At 35.1% G+C, this 17,431-nt stretch overlaps 1 protein-coding gene and 1 pseudogene across 2 annotated transcripts in view; both read right to left on the minus strand.

Moving 5' to 3' along the window:
• Positions 1 to 17,431, minus strand: part of LOC113064841 (zinc finger and BTB domain-containing protein 37-like) — a 123,175-nt gene that overhangs the window by 93,672 nt on the left and 12,072 nt on the right. The gene's annotated exons all lie outside the window — the stretch shown is intronic.
• On the minus strand, positions 1,530 to 16,903 carry LOC113064537 (dual specificity protein phosphatase CDC14AB-like; annotated as a pseudogene).

Below are 17,431 nucleotides of genomic sequence, written 5' to 3' on the forward strand. Positions count from 1 at the left end.
GGATCCGAATATACTCAGTGTGACTCTGCTATTGATTTGAGCTTTAATAATATTAGTTTGCTTAAAAGAACTGAACGTGGTTTCAAACCGGTAGGACTTTCGTTCTTCTGTGCAATTCAAAGGAGATGTTTTGCAGAATGTTCACGCTGCTCTGTTTCATACAATGAAAGCTGTACAGCCGAGTGAGAAAAATATTAAACCGGACATGACAATTATTAATAACCTATGATGCCAACTCGGTTTGATTTATAATTGCTTTTTGTACACCGAAAAAGAACCAGAAGAAAAAGACGCTGTATCATTTCGATTCACTAAACATAATCGTAAAAAAAAAAAACTCACATTAAATTCAAAGCTGTGCTTTTGATTCGTTAAAAATAATCAAATAATCAAGTCATGCGACTCATTGGTCAAGAATCGGACTACGCTGATCGCGTTGTATGTTTCTGATTTCACAAAAATAATTAGCTCGCAGTAATTTGTTCAAGAATCGGACTACAACCGGTCATGCAGTGCATTTTTGATTAACTAAAAATAACTGAGTTTTGAACTTAATTGAACAACACTAGTCACGGACTGCGGACACTGATCGCATTCCATGTTTTTCATTCATTAAATTCAGGAATCAAACTACTCTAATCGTGTTTTATGTTTTGAGACGCCAAAAACATCATAAAAGTCATTTGTTCGTGTAAACTAGGGTATTCGGGCTAGACTGAGTGCATAATAATGCTGGAAACACGGTCGCATTGGCGGAAGTTAGCACTTGCGAGCTTTATCGTTCTTAAAAAGTGCAGCACGTATATCTTCTTAATCTGTTTCTCAAGTGCTCCAATCAAGTACAGTATAGACAGAGCAACCATCTTTTGTCAAGATACTTGAGCACTATTATTATAACAAGTGTAGTGGCCTTGAAACCTGCTATTTGCTTTGAGTGGATTATCGAGTTAAATGTGCATTCAAAGACAGATATTATACCATCATCATAAGCTGTATGAAAGGGTTTCGGGAAAACTCGAGGCCACGGTATCAATTAACTATATTACACCTACGACAGCGATAGTGTTCAAGTACAGTAACTGAACTAAAAGCCAATTACATCTCTTAAGATTGAGTGACTTCTTTAGAAGAACATTCTGGGCCTACAAAACCGTTTCAAGAAAATGGGTAGAAGAGAAAATTCACGACACGGAAACAAGCATCTAGTTGTGAAGAAAATTAGAGCGACATTTTGAAATACTAAGCGAATTCGTGTCACTCGACTTGCAGCCATTTTCACAGCTGTCTCCAAACGCCCACGGCCCAACGCCTCCTGCCAGATAGACTCAAAATGAGACTTCAGTTCACAAATGTGTGGCCATTTTCGCAGTTCACACTTTGTTGGTTGTCAGGGAGAGAGTATAGCTGGCACGTAATTTACTTTTGTGGAGCCGTTAAGAAAAAGGGTATTTTTAACAACCAAAACAGCACTTAATTGCCTATTGCAGACTAATTAGAAATCTGCACTTGAGAGAAATTACAAAAGAAAATGAAAAAACTAAAGCAAAATTTGTCTTTTATTTATTCTGGTCTTTGAAATCGTGTTTACATTTTAACAGAATAATGTAAAACCCACTACTTTGAAATTTAACGTCTGCATGTCTTTGAAAAGCAAACACCACTCTAACATTGTTAGACTGTCTTTGCACACTGCTCCAAAAATAGATATTTATATTTTTAAGCAATAGATTAGTTTACATCATGTATATGTCGAAGAAGTAGAATATTTCAAATACGATTCTCCCAAAACATATATATACACACACATAATTCATAACACCATCTGGAATGTACAGAGTGCTACAGGACTAATAGATGCAGAAAAGTCAATCATTGAGATATAATTGCATAAACTTGCACTGGGGTAATTGTTCAAAGAGAAACACATAGATTAGTTTAACCCCAAAATGAAAATTGTCATAATTTACTCAACTGATATCAACCTGTATGACTGACTTTTCTCTGTGGAACACAAAAGATGATATTTGGAGGAATGTTTACGCTGCTCTTTTCCATTTAATAAAAATAAGGCTGCTGAGGTCCAAATGTGCACCATATAAGTAACATGCTGGTATTTTCAGAAGAAATATGATACCGGAGTTTACCAAATCTGTACAACAGTGCAGATTTGACTAACTAAACTAAATGCAATGTACTTTGCAATTTGCAGAATGCTTCCTCTCTACTGTAACACCACGATTTCATTTAAATACATCCAATTGTTTTTATGACATTTTGCACCAGATTTGACATCCAGTCCAGTACAACTTATATATGTTTTTTTCCTCATCATGACGTATTTTTGGACTGATACGACTTATATTCAGGTGCGACTTATAGTCCGAAAAATACGGTAATTGCGCAAAATCTTATTTTATAATTCAGAGAAAAAATTAGGTCAAGTAAGGAATGACTTGAGGCTGAATTTATTGTCATTTTTGCATCAAGTAAATCTGAAGGTTTTAGTTTAAACCCTGCTGGTCACCTTTAAGAACTCTATACGATAAATAATTTGCACTTGATTGTAAACATCCTAAAATAATTGAATTTGAGACACAAGCGCTGGAAAAACGCAATCAGATCAGTTTGTACATTCATTATGTGCACTAACATAAAAGGTTTTGTTATGCATATCACCTTCTACACTTAAGCTCATCTATTTTACTAAAGTTTGCGATTAATAACATTGTTAATGTATATTTTAAGCAGTTTGAGCTGTTTTATGCAAAAACCATGCATTTTAAAACCAATAGCCAAACGCTTGTAACTCACTCGTACATTCTGAGTTGTTATATTTCAGATGCGCTGGTGAAATGGACACTCCTTAAAAGTGAAGTGTTGATGGTTGTGTTTTCAACAGCCCTTGATGCTCTTGAAACACGTACAACCTTATATCTGTATTAGTTTAATAATAACGCACATTATATCACAACGATGGGAAAAAAGTCCATCCTGTTACAACCGTTCATACTGAACAAACAAAGCCCTTAATTTTCCAGAGAAAAATAAGCTTGCTTACAAATTGTTTGTGGTCTCATTAGCCATCATCCGTTGCATGGAGACAAACCCCGCTTAGATCCCCAAATGAAGAAAACATATACTCTTTATGGCTTTCGTGGATAAAAAAAAAAAAATCCCTTTTAAGATGATATGTAGCTATCGAACCATTTTGAACCTTTCAAATATAGCCCTCGTACTTGATATGTTACTTAGTTAATACACTCAGGAGACAAAAACGTCAGATATTTATATCAGAACAAATTTCCTAATCCAAAGATGCACAAATATTAACAAACCTTGTCGTCGAGTACAAGAACTGTAGATAAAATAGGACAAAAATAGTAAAAAAATTCATTATCTAAAAATATTTAACTATGGAGAGTATCTCTTAAAAAAATAAACGAAAAGAAAAGAAGTTTTGAAAGGACGAGCAAGCCAAGTTTGTGTCGTTTTAAAAGCATGCAGCAGATTCCAGATCAGCCCTGTCATAGCAAGAGGTATCAGACCATGAGGCTGACAGTTCAGAACGTCTCTAAACATTTCCTTTTGGCTTCGTTCCCCTTTTACAACAAGAAGTCAGCAAATCAGTGGTCACAGTGAAGGTGTCACGGGTCAGGACCAGGCCAGCAGCACGGGACGGGGGTTAGCAGAAGGTGGCAGCTTTAGTACTGAACATACTCAGACTGAAGGGACTGCAAAAGAGGGGGAAAAAACAGAAGATGAAATGATTACGATGCTGAACGTAATTACAGAAAATAACATGGCAGAGGGTAGTTAAATAATAGTCTAAAAAGCCAGACTGAGACATTACTATCACATCCCTCTCTGATGTAAATGAGGCTGAGATGAGCATAAAAAGTCAAAGCTAGGGAGAGGGGGAATAAATTAGCATTAAATGTGTGTGTGTGTGTGTTTTGGGTAGACTTTGTGCAGAAAAAAAGCCACTTAGGTTAGAAGTCAGGTGTAGAACATGCATAGCTGAATGCTAATTATTCATAATTGCGCCACAGCAGGGGGCAACAAAAACAAATTGTACAGCAGACAAATGGGAGGCAACAGAAAGGATTTTATTCTATTTAGTGTTGTCCATTTAGAAACGTTTGATCAACGATCAATATTAGCATACTTTGCGTTGTATGAACATGCAATAAGAATATCTTGATGAATTTGCGAATTTCCACTTGATTGCAAACATCCTAAAAAAAGGCTTTTTTGCCCTGTCTGTTTACAAACGTTTTAACAACGTTCTAATAACACACAATCACATTCATTAAAAATGTGTTAAATGTTGCGCATACCGCTACTTAACGATGTTTAAACTTCTGATAGGAATATCTTGATGAATGTGTACATTTCAGCTTGGTTGCAAACATCTTAAATCTCATGATTTTGTAATGAAAAATCAGTAACCAAATTTGAATATCTCTCGCTAAAGTAACCCTGTCAGATTAGTTTGTAAATTCATTATGAGCACTAACATAAAGGGTTTTGTTATTGATATCATCATCTACACATAAAACACCTAACAAAGCAAAAGAAAGCACTTTTTTTGTGTCATCCACTTACAAACGTTAGATTAACGTTATAACAACACAGAACTGCATTCGTTCAAAATTGTAAAGCGTTGTGCATAGAGCTACTTAACGCAGTTTGAACATCTGATTGAAATATCTAGGCAAACATTAGGAATATCACAGGAAGCCTCACAGGATTCCACCGAACTGGAATGTCAGTCGTTCACAAGTTCTGCACGATCTACAGATGTTAGCTTATTAAATATAATTTAATTTATTAAACAAATTTGATCATGCTTTCAGTTACCTGAATATATAGTTCTAGCCACTCCATTTAACACATTATACAGTGTTTAAAATCATTCCACAGAATTCTGAAGTGCAGAACATTCTAAAAAAAAGTGTTTTTTTATTTCATTTTTAGTTTTGTTAAAAGTCCAACAACATGACAATGCTGAGAAGCTTTATGCTAATTTAATATGACCCAAAGTTGCAATTTTTAGCATCAAGAAACTGATGATATCTTGACTGTAATGAAAGTAAAGAAGACGGCTCCTATTGCCATCAGCTGAACTCCCTTTGAGGATGAAAGTTTAACAGAACGCAGTGCTGCTACCAGAGCAAGATGAAAAACTGATATTTATCATCACTGCAGCGAAACCTTGAGTCACTGCTGCTACATGTGTAGGAGTTGTGATGTTCTGAACAAAGACAGCACACTACACTTCACAACGGTGATGAGATGAGCCAATCAATAACATAAACAAATGAAAGTCTAGAAAGCCTAGAAATTTGTGAAATCACATGATTAGCAGTGCAGTACAGAGAAATGTGCGTAAAAATCCCTGACTCACAATGGACAAAAGGCACCAACAGGAAATTGTAAGGGGAACCACCGAACTCCTTCCAACAAGACAACTTCCAAGCGGTGTGGAGACGGTCCAAGAACAACAGAACACAAAAACTAAACACATGGCCTTTCTGTCCGGCCTGAGTGCCCTCAGGTCACGCGATACCACAATGCGTTTTCACTGCATCGGTCAAGCGTTTCTAATAACTCTAGACCTGTACGACATCTTGCTTTCTGAATCATAGCTCTAATAAAAGGTGTAATTATACTAAAATAAAAAGAGTCAGAGTCAAGGACTCTTCTGCTTCACAGAAAACACATGGAGGAATTTAATGTTTATGGACGTGGAACATAACAGAAACATTTGGTTTCTAATAACGGTTTAACCAACATATGAATCAGTTCTTGCATAAAAACCCAAAGGGTTTGAAGTTTTAAGGTGCAGATGACAGGAACTACAGAATTACTTGAAGCAAGGGACAATTTGTTTGACGGATTCAAACAAATGCTGAATAATGTAGCATTATTTTGCCGCGGACTCCACTCCCTTTGCTTCAAACAGCAGCACTGAGATGCCGTTAGTACATTAGCTACATTTTAAATCCTTTGTATGAATCCCTGCTCGGCCTTTTTAATATCTGTTAATTTAGTATTAATTTTCTTTTCCTCAGAGCATCAGTGTGGGATGCACTCACAGAGTTAAAGGGTGAGGGATTAGCTTAAAACGAAAAATGAGTCTCATCCTGACCACTCGATTAAAGCACATTTGACAATTGTAATTAGGTCATCTGAGTAAGAGCTTTATGAGAACACACTAGAGACAGATGCTACACAGACTGAGATGTAGAAGCAGAAGTGAGTAGTGTGCACGTGAGTGTGTAATTGGTAAAAACTGAGGACATGCAACATGCTTAAGATAAGTGTTTAAAAAAAATAAGACTGTTACATGTCAGATCAGGGTGAGGTAGGAAGGAGTTTGAAGAAGAAAAATGTACCATGGTAACCACAGTTTCCAATAAAACACGACTGCTATGACTATAATAAGGAATCTTGTTTGAACAGATTAAGATGATTCCAGATTTAGAAATGTAATAGGGATGCACCGAAATTAAAATTCTGGCCAAAAACTGAAACTGCACATGCAGTTCACATGCAGTATAACATGCAGTTATTTAATTTTATTAAATAATATAAAGTAATTTTGTGAGACTTTTTAAATTTAACTCAATTTTAATTATACTGAATTTAAAAAACACAAGCCAATAAAATAAGCCCACTTTTACTGAAAGTAACACAATAAAACTGGACAGAATTTATATTACTATTGGTAACACTTTACAATTAGGTTCATTAGTTGACATTAGTTAACTATAGTGAACATGAATTACGAATGAACAATAGTTCTTCAACATTTACTATGTTTTTAAAATATATTTTACAAAAAAAAAAAATAATTATGTATTTAAAATTACATTCATTTCATTGAAAAAAATATTGTAGTTGCAAACTTTTTTAAATGTTATTTAGTGAATAAGTATTTTTTTATATAATTTCAGTAAATTTCTGCACATTTCATTCCCATCATATATATATATATATATATATATATATATATATAACTTTGATAACAGTAAAATTAGGTATCTAGCTTTTATATTTAATTATAATGTACATAAATCAAATGTATATATGAATTCATTAAATTTTAAATAATTTAGAAATGTTTAGTTTAGTCACTTTATTGTCCACAAGCTGAAATTTGTCTTGGGCTTCACCACACAAATACATACAACATCATCATCACACAAATCACATAAAAGACCACAAGTAACACGATCACCCCTACTCACACACACACACACACACACACAAACACTCAATGTGTAGCACAAATGTTTCTATGTTCTTGTCATTTTCATTTTATATTACATTAATATTATAATAATACATTTAATACATTAAATACATTTAATACAATAAAACAATTATGTATTTACAATTATACTCACTTTATAAATTAATCAAATTACAATTATAAACCATTTCAATTTTACTTTCTTTCAATAATATCTTCACTTTTCATTTTTAGATTTCTCTGTAAATATTTTGTGAATAAAGACAAGTGTATTAATTTCAGTAATGTATATATATGTATATATATATATATATATATATATATATATATATATATATATATATATATATATATATATACACATACACACATATGTGACCCTGGACCACAAAACCAGTCTTAAGTGTCAATTTAGATTTATATATCATCTGAAAGCTGAATAAAGAAGTTTTCCATTGATGTATTATATATATTAGAATCAGACAATATTTGGTAGAGATGGAACTATTTGAAAATCTAGAATCTGAGGGTGCAAAAAAATCTAAATACTGAGAAAATTGCCTTTGAAGTTGTCCAAAATGAATTCTTAGCAATGCATATTACGAATCAAAATCGATATTTTTGAGCCATACAATGTTTTTTTGACTACTGCTAAAAATATGCCCCAGTGACTTAAGACTTTTTTTTGGTCCAGGGTTATATAAATATATATATGTCATATTATATTGTTGACATATTATTAGTAACTATGGCATTTTGGCAGAAACCGACAGTTACCATGTTACATTTTTTGAAATGCTGCTGCTGTGTGTGCATCTTGGGAGGGTTGATGGGAGGAGAGATGACTTACAGGAATGGACCGACTGAAGTATCGTGCCGAGAGCCCGCTCAGCCCCGTCGGGGGGCTTCTGTGGTGCCCCTGTTCACTGGCCCCTAGCCTTCCATTGGTGGAAGGTCCACTTGGGCTGGTGTTGTTGAGGTTGTAGGTCAGGGTTTTTACCCCGCTGCTTGGGCTTACCCCGTTGCTGTTCGGCGTGCTGGTGCTGTTATGCTGATTGTTGTTGACCTCATAGTGGTAACTGTGGGTGGTGATCGGGCTGCTGTAACCCATGCGGACGGGGTGGGAAGTGAATGAAGAAGGGGAAGGCGGTTTCCCAGAGCTGTTGGCTTCACCATTTGGTTCATACAGGTTACCCAAAGAGCTGGCTAACCTGGTGCTGGAGGATGGGAGGGAGGGAAACACACATGAAGGGTGGAGGACGGGGAGGACACACTCATAACCCATATCTACACTGCAGGACACAGAGATCATGGAAAACTATCTGATGATGGGACAAGGCACTGCATGCATTCTGGACTACACTGTATTTTCTGCTGTTTAAGACATCAAACAGGGCTGGGCGATTTATTATATACTGACAATCTTTCTAATCATAAATACTGTTTTTAATGCAATACTGATTCAGCAAAGTATCCATGTCTCTTTAAATTTATGTTTGATTCAATGAAGTCGATCATTAAATTATGCCATTATTAAAACACGCAATTTAAACATTTAAAATGGTTTCTTTATGTGAGCATTTGAGCAAATCAGCGAATAATACAAATGCAGGTGAAAAATGTTCTTACGCCAGAATTCAAGTTTTACTATGGTAAAACAAATGTGTTAAAACTAACCCTGCATTACTTTGTGCCCCGCGCTCCCCTATATTATTTCACCCTTCAAGTTTCATCTGTGTGTGAAGACAGTAGCGCAAATCCGTGAAAGAATGTTCAGAAGTGAAATAAATAAAGTTGAATTACATTACATATCTCTGTCACATCATTATAAGCGTTTTATCATTAGATTTGAGTGATCATTGCAAAAAATGTGTTTATGTATATATATATATATATATTCTGTTTATGTATATACTGTATTCTATATATAGTATAGGCTTGTTGCGATAGTCGGTGTTACCGGTGATACACAGTGTTTAACCCACCTACCGGTCATAGCACTTGACCACCGGCACCGTCCCCATCGATTTGAAGTTTTAGCCTATAGCAATAAAGCACTTAATTCAGTTAGTGACTACGTGCCTTCGTAATTTAGCGTAAGCGGAACGATGTTTTCTTTTTTGCTGAAAAAGGCAGGCACTTTATTTAACGAATAGTGAATTTTTTTTATATAATTTCTTGTTTGATACTTGCACGATGTGTGCAGTGGTTCGTTTTGTTAATAAATGCACTTTAAAGGTGTTTCATAAGTGCTTTTGTTTAGTTTTTGCATGGTGTGTTAAATTATTATTCATTTTGCAATAAAGATGTGTGCAATACAAGCGAGTGTCTTATTGTTTTGTGTATTTTTATTAAGAATAAAATAAATTAACCCATGATTAATTCAAACAAATGCTACTGAATTGCCGCTAATTAAAGTGAAAGTAAATTGAGACGTGTGCACGTCTGCACGACCGCATTTTCGGCCACCCGAAAACCCAGACACGCAACCCCGGTGACACCGGGATTACGGTTTTTTTTACACGTCGATTAACCAGTGGAAAAAATCCGTCACCGCAACATCCCTAATATAGTACCAGTCAAAAGTTTGGAGACACAAATGGGAAAGTTTACAAACTTTTGACTGGTACTGTACTATAATATACACAAAGAATATCGGCCGATATATCGGTATCCACTCTTGTTTTTATTTCTACTCCCTTTTATTGGTATCGGCCCCAAAAAAACCATATCGGTTGGGCACTATTGTTTTTATTATTTTTGAGGAATACTGAATTTGTTTTGTGCAAGTGAGATGAGTAAATGCATGTTGACATTTAGTCTAGAACTACAGTAACACGCTTACACAGCGCACTTGTAAGCTTCTGCACTCTATATAACACTCTGTGTGTTTTAATGTATACAAACATTAAAGTTTAAATCACCCTGCCCTAGTCCAAAGACTGTTAAAAAGTGTTTTTCAACATAGTTTGAACAGTACAATAAAGTATAGGGCATGCACTTGGTCCAAAAATATATGGCTATGACCCGATAGGTGCTGGTTTGGAGAGAGTTATAGAGTGGTATGTAGGTGATATGACTCTGGATATCTAATTATATAAACCGCAGGGAATGAGTCGCTTGAAACCAACAGCATGGAGCAACCAACTTGGTTCCTTGCATTTATGGCTTTCTGTTTCATAGCATAGGGTAATCACAGAGAGGAAAGAAGGCCACCAGGGAGCTGGGAGGACATGAAATAGAGGAGGAGAGAAAGAAAAAAGAAGGAATAAGTTATATAAAAGAGTTGGAAATAAATATGCAACAAAGAGAGAGTTGGACAAGTGAGATAATAAGCAGGAGGAAGAAAGAAATGGAAAGTACAGAGGAGATTTGAGGAAAGCTGATAAGAGGGATGTCAGGCTTACCTCTTGAGGTTGGTTGATGACGATGAAGAGCGGCCAATTCGTTTGGCAGAGGCAGAGATGGAGGAGGATGGTGGGACTTTAGAGGATTTGAGGGGGGAGATGGAGCCCTGGCCAGTGGCTTCTGGTTTCACTCTGCTGTTAAACACACAAGTACAGACACAAAATCAGCTGAAATCAAAAATTCAATAGGACACTGAAGTTCTCAAGCACAGATCTAGTTTTGCTCATCTTAATAAATTTGTAAAAGCAAGGCAGATATCATTGGGATTTCAGATTTCCTTTAAAGGGAAGTTGGTGAATTTAAAGTCAAAAGAAAGCGAAAGCAGCTCTGCAGTTATTTAAAAGTGCACTGAATAAACAAGATACTGTGATCTGAGCGGCTACCATAAGTCTGCCTACAAAGTTATCATTTGATCAAAAAAATAAATAAAATTACCCCAAACACAGACTTCAATCAAAAGTGCCAGACTGTCTGTCCATAATTACCAAAGTTCCCAAGTACATTTCTAATGTTCTTGCCAAACACTTTTGGAAAATTTCGGAAATTCACCTCTATTTGACTCTGTACAACAACAGAACCAGATCATTATGTTTTATAGAGTGCTTTGTTTGAGTAAAAATAAAACAGGGAAAGTCACTGGCAAGGATCACGAATTTCTGGAATTTAGCCAGTTGGCGCTGTGGCCTAGTAATCAGAGCAAATGCTCCATATAAATATAGACAAGCTGTCTGCTTGTATATCGCAGATTTTTGAGAAATCTTTTCGGTTTTCTCTTTAGTTTCAGTGTCAGGTTCTTCAGGTCTTCGTTCTTCAGTGCTCTTTTCTCTATCAGTTGCCCTCCCTGACGCTAATCACAATCTCCCACATGGTTTATTCTTTTTCACCCACTCCAGAAACTCCTCTTTGACTCCGTTTAATCTCAATGAAATAACTGACAAAATGTAAAAAGAAGTGATGAAAATGATCTGATTCATTAATTATTATCAAATTAAAAAGAAATAGAAAACTATCGAATATGTCAATATTGTGCAAACATTTCAAGAGCTAAGGTTTTCACAAGAACACTAGAATGAATTTTTTAAAATGCACTCGCATGCATACATTTTATATTTTATAAATAATTTTGAATCAGTTCTGAACTAAATGATTATTATAAAATTATAAAATTAACTGATTAAAATAAAATTATATATACTGTTTTGTTTAAAATGCAGTATTAGATATTATACGTAGTAATTTAACATTCAAAATAAAACTCAGTGTAGTTAAATATTTCTTAACAGTAACTAGCAAATGCTTAATAATCTTTTGCAAGATTGACCTTTTCTAAGTTATGTTGGACAAACAAAACATTTAAATGAAAAAACAAGAATCAATGTAATATGAAAAAATAACTTCATGATTTTATACTCAATTGAAATATAATAAATTACTATATCTGTACAAAAAATGGTCAAAAATGAAACCAAGCACTTTCCCTCTCTCTATCAGCTAACACCAAACAAACAAATTTGCCAAGAGCTCATCCTTCATTCTTGAGAGAAGGAGCTGCAACAGGAAGAGTAGGAGGGCCAGTTATGTCCGAGAGGCCTCTTTAACTCGCCGCTCTTCATGGAAAATTAATTAAGGACTGTGCATTTGCTCAAGAGGGGGTGTTTAATTTACATCTGGTTAAACGTGCTAAAACAAGGCCTGTTCTAATTATTAAGGACATCATCATGTACACAAGGATGCGGCGTCCTGTTCTCATCGAGTGGTACTTGAAGGTCTTGTTTAATTATCATTTTCGGTCCCTGTGCAAGGATGGGCTGAAATTGAAGATATACCAGAGTATAATTTGTCTTTGAGTGGCTGAAGTATGTAAAACAGCAAGAGCAAGTAGGTTGTGTTTGTTCCTTGTGCTATTTTTATAAACTTGGAGAGGTCTGAGGTAAAAAAGCTAGTGTAGTGAGCCAACAGCTTACGCAAAGCATAATTTTTTTTAAAGTTCATTTATGAAAGTTAGAAAAGATTAACCAGGCCACATAACCATTTTTCCAGGTGGTTGTGTTATTTTACCATTAAGACTTCTGTATGTAAATTACCTCTGTTATGGTCTTTTAAGTGAACAGACTGAAACTTGGAAGAAAAAGTTACATGATAGGCTCAGATGCAGACCTAGTGTGTATCTTCATGTCCTCGAGTCTGTTCCAAATGAATCACAAAATGATGCGTACTACATACTATTTTTTAAAATAATTTAGTATGTCACATGCATAATGTGCACACTATGCACATATTTAGCAAGCAATCGATACCCAGATTATCTACTACATTTGCTAAACTGTGCAGTATACAAGCAGAGCCTTGAACACATCGACCAAGCAGAAAAACGTATCGGCCGCTGCCGATATTTGAAAAATGCCAAATATCGGCCGATATATCGGTCGACCACTAGTATACAATAAGCAATCAATTTAAAACTACCATTCAAACTAAACACAGTAAACAAAATTAGTATTCAGCATGCATACTTTGCACAATATGTGTATTTTAGTATGCATTAAATACCCAGATTGTCCATTACATTTGCAAACTATGCTGTATACAATCAGAGCAAACTACAAAATACTATAAAATACTATCTCACAAAGCAGTGCATACAAATGACATTCTACACATATTTCTGAGGTAATGTTTGCACAAAGTAGTGACATCATGTTTAAAATACTTTGCATACTATTTTATTAAAAACACTACACAGTATGCATTTACACTGCATAGCATGCAATAAGCAATCTACTAGTATTCAAGTGATTTTAAGCCATTTTTTAAACTGGATTACTATGCACAGTGTGTTTATTTTTATTAAGCATCAAATACCCAGATGCTCTAGTACTTCTACTACTACTACTACTACTACTACTACTACTATTACTTACCAGCTACTCTTAAATTAGTACAGTCACATTTTAAACATTTGTATACTATTTTGTTCTAAAATTAGTACACAGTATACATTATACACTGCATTGTATGCAATTAGCATTATGCTTTTGTTCCATTTCAAACTCAGGACTCTCAAAATCAACAATATAAAAGCAGAAAGAAGACTGTTTCTTAAGGGTTCAGCATCTTTCCAAGACACCAAGTTACTATGCCAACCAGCTCAGCGCCTGGTACATCAGCACTCTGTTCTTTTGTATTCATTTCAGCTCTGTGTCTTGCATTTAAGAGTGGACTGGAAACACTAACCGTGGCCTGGCATCATTTAGCTCTTCACTTAGCTAAATACTAATGGAAGTTGAAAGAGTCGTAATAAAAGGCTTCATTCATGAACGCAAAGAACGAGTGTCATTTATGTAATGTGGTTTATCACAGTGAGTACATGGAGACCTGAATAGAAGAGGTGATATTGGTCTTAAGAACAGCTTTGCTTTTTATGTCCAGGTTGCAATTCAGGCCCAGAATAGAATACTGCATCACGAAATGCCTCCTAATTAGGGATGGGCGAATCGATCCTGAAGTATCGATACATCGATACTGATGCGAGTATCGAAAGTATCGATGCTCAAATAAAAAATATCGATACTAAATTGGACAATTATATAATTGTGTTGAAGGGATTTTCCTGCTTATCTGAACACACGCAAATGTTGCAAGGCAGAATCAATCAATTACAGAGAGCATTCACTCACTTCCGACAGTGCATTTAAATAGAGCTGCGTGTCTCAAGAGTAGCCAATAATAAGAAAGCATTTATGTTTTTGGAAAAGGCAGCCCAGAACAATGCAGAAAAAACATAGGCTATATGTTTGAGTTATTTCACATTAAACCTATTGAAATTGTACCCTAGTTTGTGCAGTACATTTATTTAAATTTGAATGTTAAAAGTTCATACTGCTCATGTTCTATTCTGTATTGTTAATATAAATCACACACTCTCCGAATAAAAAGGTTACATTTTATGCATGCAACAGCCTATTACTGGCAGTCCCTTATGACAATGACACATGGTTACCACTACAGTAAACATAATTTAACCATGTGTAAACAAAAATATAACATAATAAGTTGCAATTAAGAAATATTGAATGTTAAATTGCATTTCAAATATAAAGTTAAGTGGGTATTATTACCCATTGTACTTAAAATAATTAAATAATTTCATAATCTAAAAGTTCAGTTTTAGAAATATTGGTATCGATATCGGTACCGGTATGATACTGGCCATTAAATGTATCGGTATCGTATCAGGGAAAATATGTGGTATCGCCCATCCCTACTCCTAATGCAATTTAAAATGCAACAAGTAGAGTTGCATTCTCAGTGTGGCAACAGGGTGGAGGTTTCAGGTTTTGCTATAGTTAAACATATTAATGCAGAAGTCCAAACCAACGGCGTCTTACCTTATGGCTCCAGTGGTCGCAGACTTCGGTTGCCGTCGACCCTTTAAGGCACGCAATTTGTCTCCTTGCGTCATACCGAGATCGTTCTCCACATAATCGTTCTGTTGAGAGTTAGAGAACATGTAAACCTTCTGACTTAATTCCATTAAGGTATGAATTGAGTTTATATACCTTTTAATAATTATTACAAAGGTCTAAAATCTGATTTACAGTATTGCATGCAAAGTATATCGGTCAAAATAAGTTTTTTTAATGTTTTTTTTTTTTGTTAATATAAATAAAGGTTTCAAAATTACATACATTTCTTTTATATTGTTATGTATACTTTGTATATTATTATATTTCTTTTTACATAAATATATTTTATTATATTATATTTAGGTTATATTGTGCATCCCTAATTCAAATAATAAAAATGGCCTTACCTCCTCCATACGGTCCAAGCTGTGTGATTTAAAGATGGAGGTGTTGATGGAGAGGTCGTCCATACTCGAGATGAGGTGAGGAACGGATCTGTCCTCATACTGCTTGCTGCTTGGAGCGGAGAATATCTCCATGCGCCCAGAGACTCGCCTGCTTCCTGTACATGTACAAATAGTACATTTCCCCATCAATGTCCTGTGCATATCTTGTTTGCACAAAATAATAATCAGACCGAAACCATGCATTCAATGCCAATACAAGATAAGGACATTTTGTGTCCAGCAAGCAGGAAAGGAATCTCACACATCTCACAATGGCCTAAGGAGGAAAATATGCCTGAAGATAACGTTCTCACACCACAAGCATTGTGTTAGCCAAGAAAACACTTGAGATCAGCTTAATTGCTTTAATTGGCCTTCACATGATCAGTGCTGTTTTAACTCAGACATGACAGAAGTCAGATGACAGATCTGGAACACCAGCTGTCCTTCCTGATCTGCGTGATCTGAGTGCTCTTTTAAAAAAACTCTCTTACGCTTTTGAAAATACATGACTCTGAGCCAGAGTTAGAGCACTCGTCGACATTATGTAAATGTAATGAACAACAAAAAGAGGAAAAAAGCCTCAGGGAGGTGTAAAGAGCCCAAAAGTGGTGCATTGTGGGTAAATGTTTGGACTTACTCTTCTAGGTAATGCTGCTGGGGTCCAATAACAGAGCCGGGTCTGCAGATGCGGATCCATGCGATAGCGTCAGCAGCCGTGAAGCGGTAGTGCTTCATCAGGTAGCAGCCAATCAAAGTCCCCGTCCGGCCCAAACCAGCTGTGATTGGTTGGAAAAAGGTCTTAGGTGTTTAAAATACAAGTGTTATTATGTAAAATTATCTATAAAATGAACTGTTCTTAGGAAATTTTTGGGGGACTCATTCATGTAATTCTAAAGTATCTTAAGGCCACATTACCATAACATTAATGAACATTTTGATTTGCTTTCAGTTCCTGTGAAATCATAAACTATAAAAAACCTCTGTCGTCGAGTCCGACCTCAATAATAGGGCATTTTAATGTTTAATTCTACATAAAAACAAAGCCGTTTTCCCAACAATTATCCTATTTTTGCACAAAATAAGTATGGCAGTGAGGCGACGCTGTCATTTGTGTGGACTTATTTCCATGTCTTTGATTTAAGTGGCGTCTCACCCTTGCAGTGCACGGCCACCGCTCCGTCCGTGCTCTCGCAGATGTGCAGGAAGCGGCTGGCGATGACGTCGCTGGGCGTGCTGCCGTCCACGAAGAACAGGTCGTAATGGTCGAACCCGGCGTCTGTGAAGCGCTTGGCTTCGTAGATCTTCTTGTTGAGGCGTACTATGGTAGTGACATTGTGCTTCCGGAAATATGGGAAATAAGCCTCGGGGCATGTAGAGGGTAACCTGCCACACACAAGAACAGGAATAACATAAAATAACAAGAATACAGTTGTATGTGTGTGTGTGTGTGTATATACTAAAACTGCAATCAATAAATATTAAGTTATAATAAGTAAACATAAATATTTAGTGAATACATAACAAATCACCCAATTAACCTGCAATGCAAGAGAAGAGAGTTTATAAAAAAAAAAAAAAATTTTTAAATACAATTATGTAGTTAAATATACATTTATTTTATTTATATTTAGATATACTAATATGGGAAATAATAATTCAATGTTCTCTAAATATGTATATTAAAATGACAGTTTGAATGAAAAACAATATATATATATATATATATATATATTATATATATAATATATTATATATATATATAATATATATATATATATATATATATATATTATATTATATATATATAATAATTAAATATATATTATATATATATAATATATTATATATATTATAATAAATATGTAATGTATTTCCCATATTATAAATATAAATATTTCCTATTTTAAACA

The sequence above is a fragment of the Carassius auratus genome, chromosome 47 (assembly GCF_003368295.1).
Source record: "Carassius auratus strain Wakin chromosome 47, ASM336829v1, whole genome shotgun sequence".
Lineage (NCBI taxonomy): Eukaryota > Metazoa > Chordata > Actinopteri > Cypriniformes > Cyprinidae > Carassius > Carassius auratus.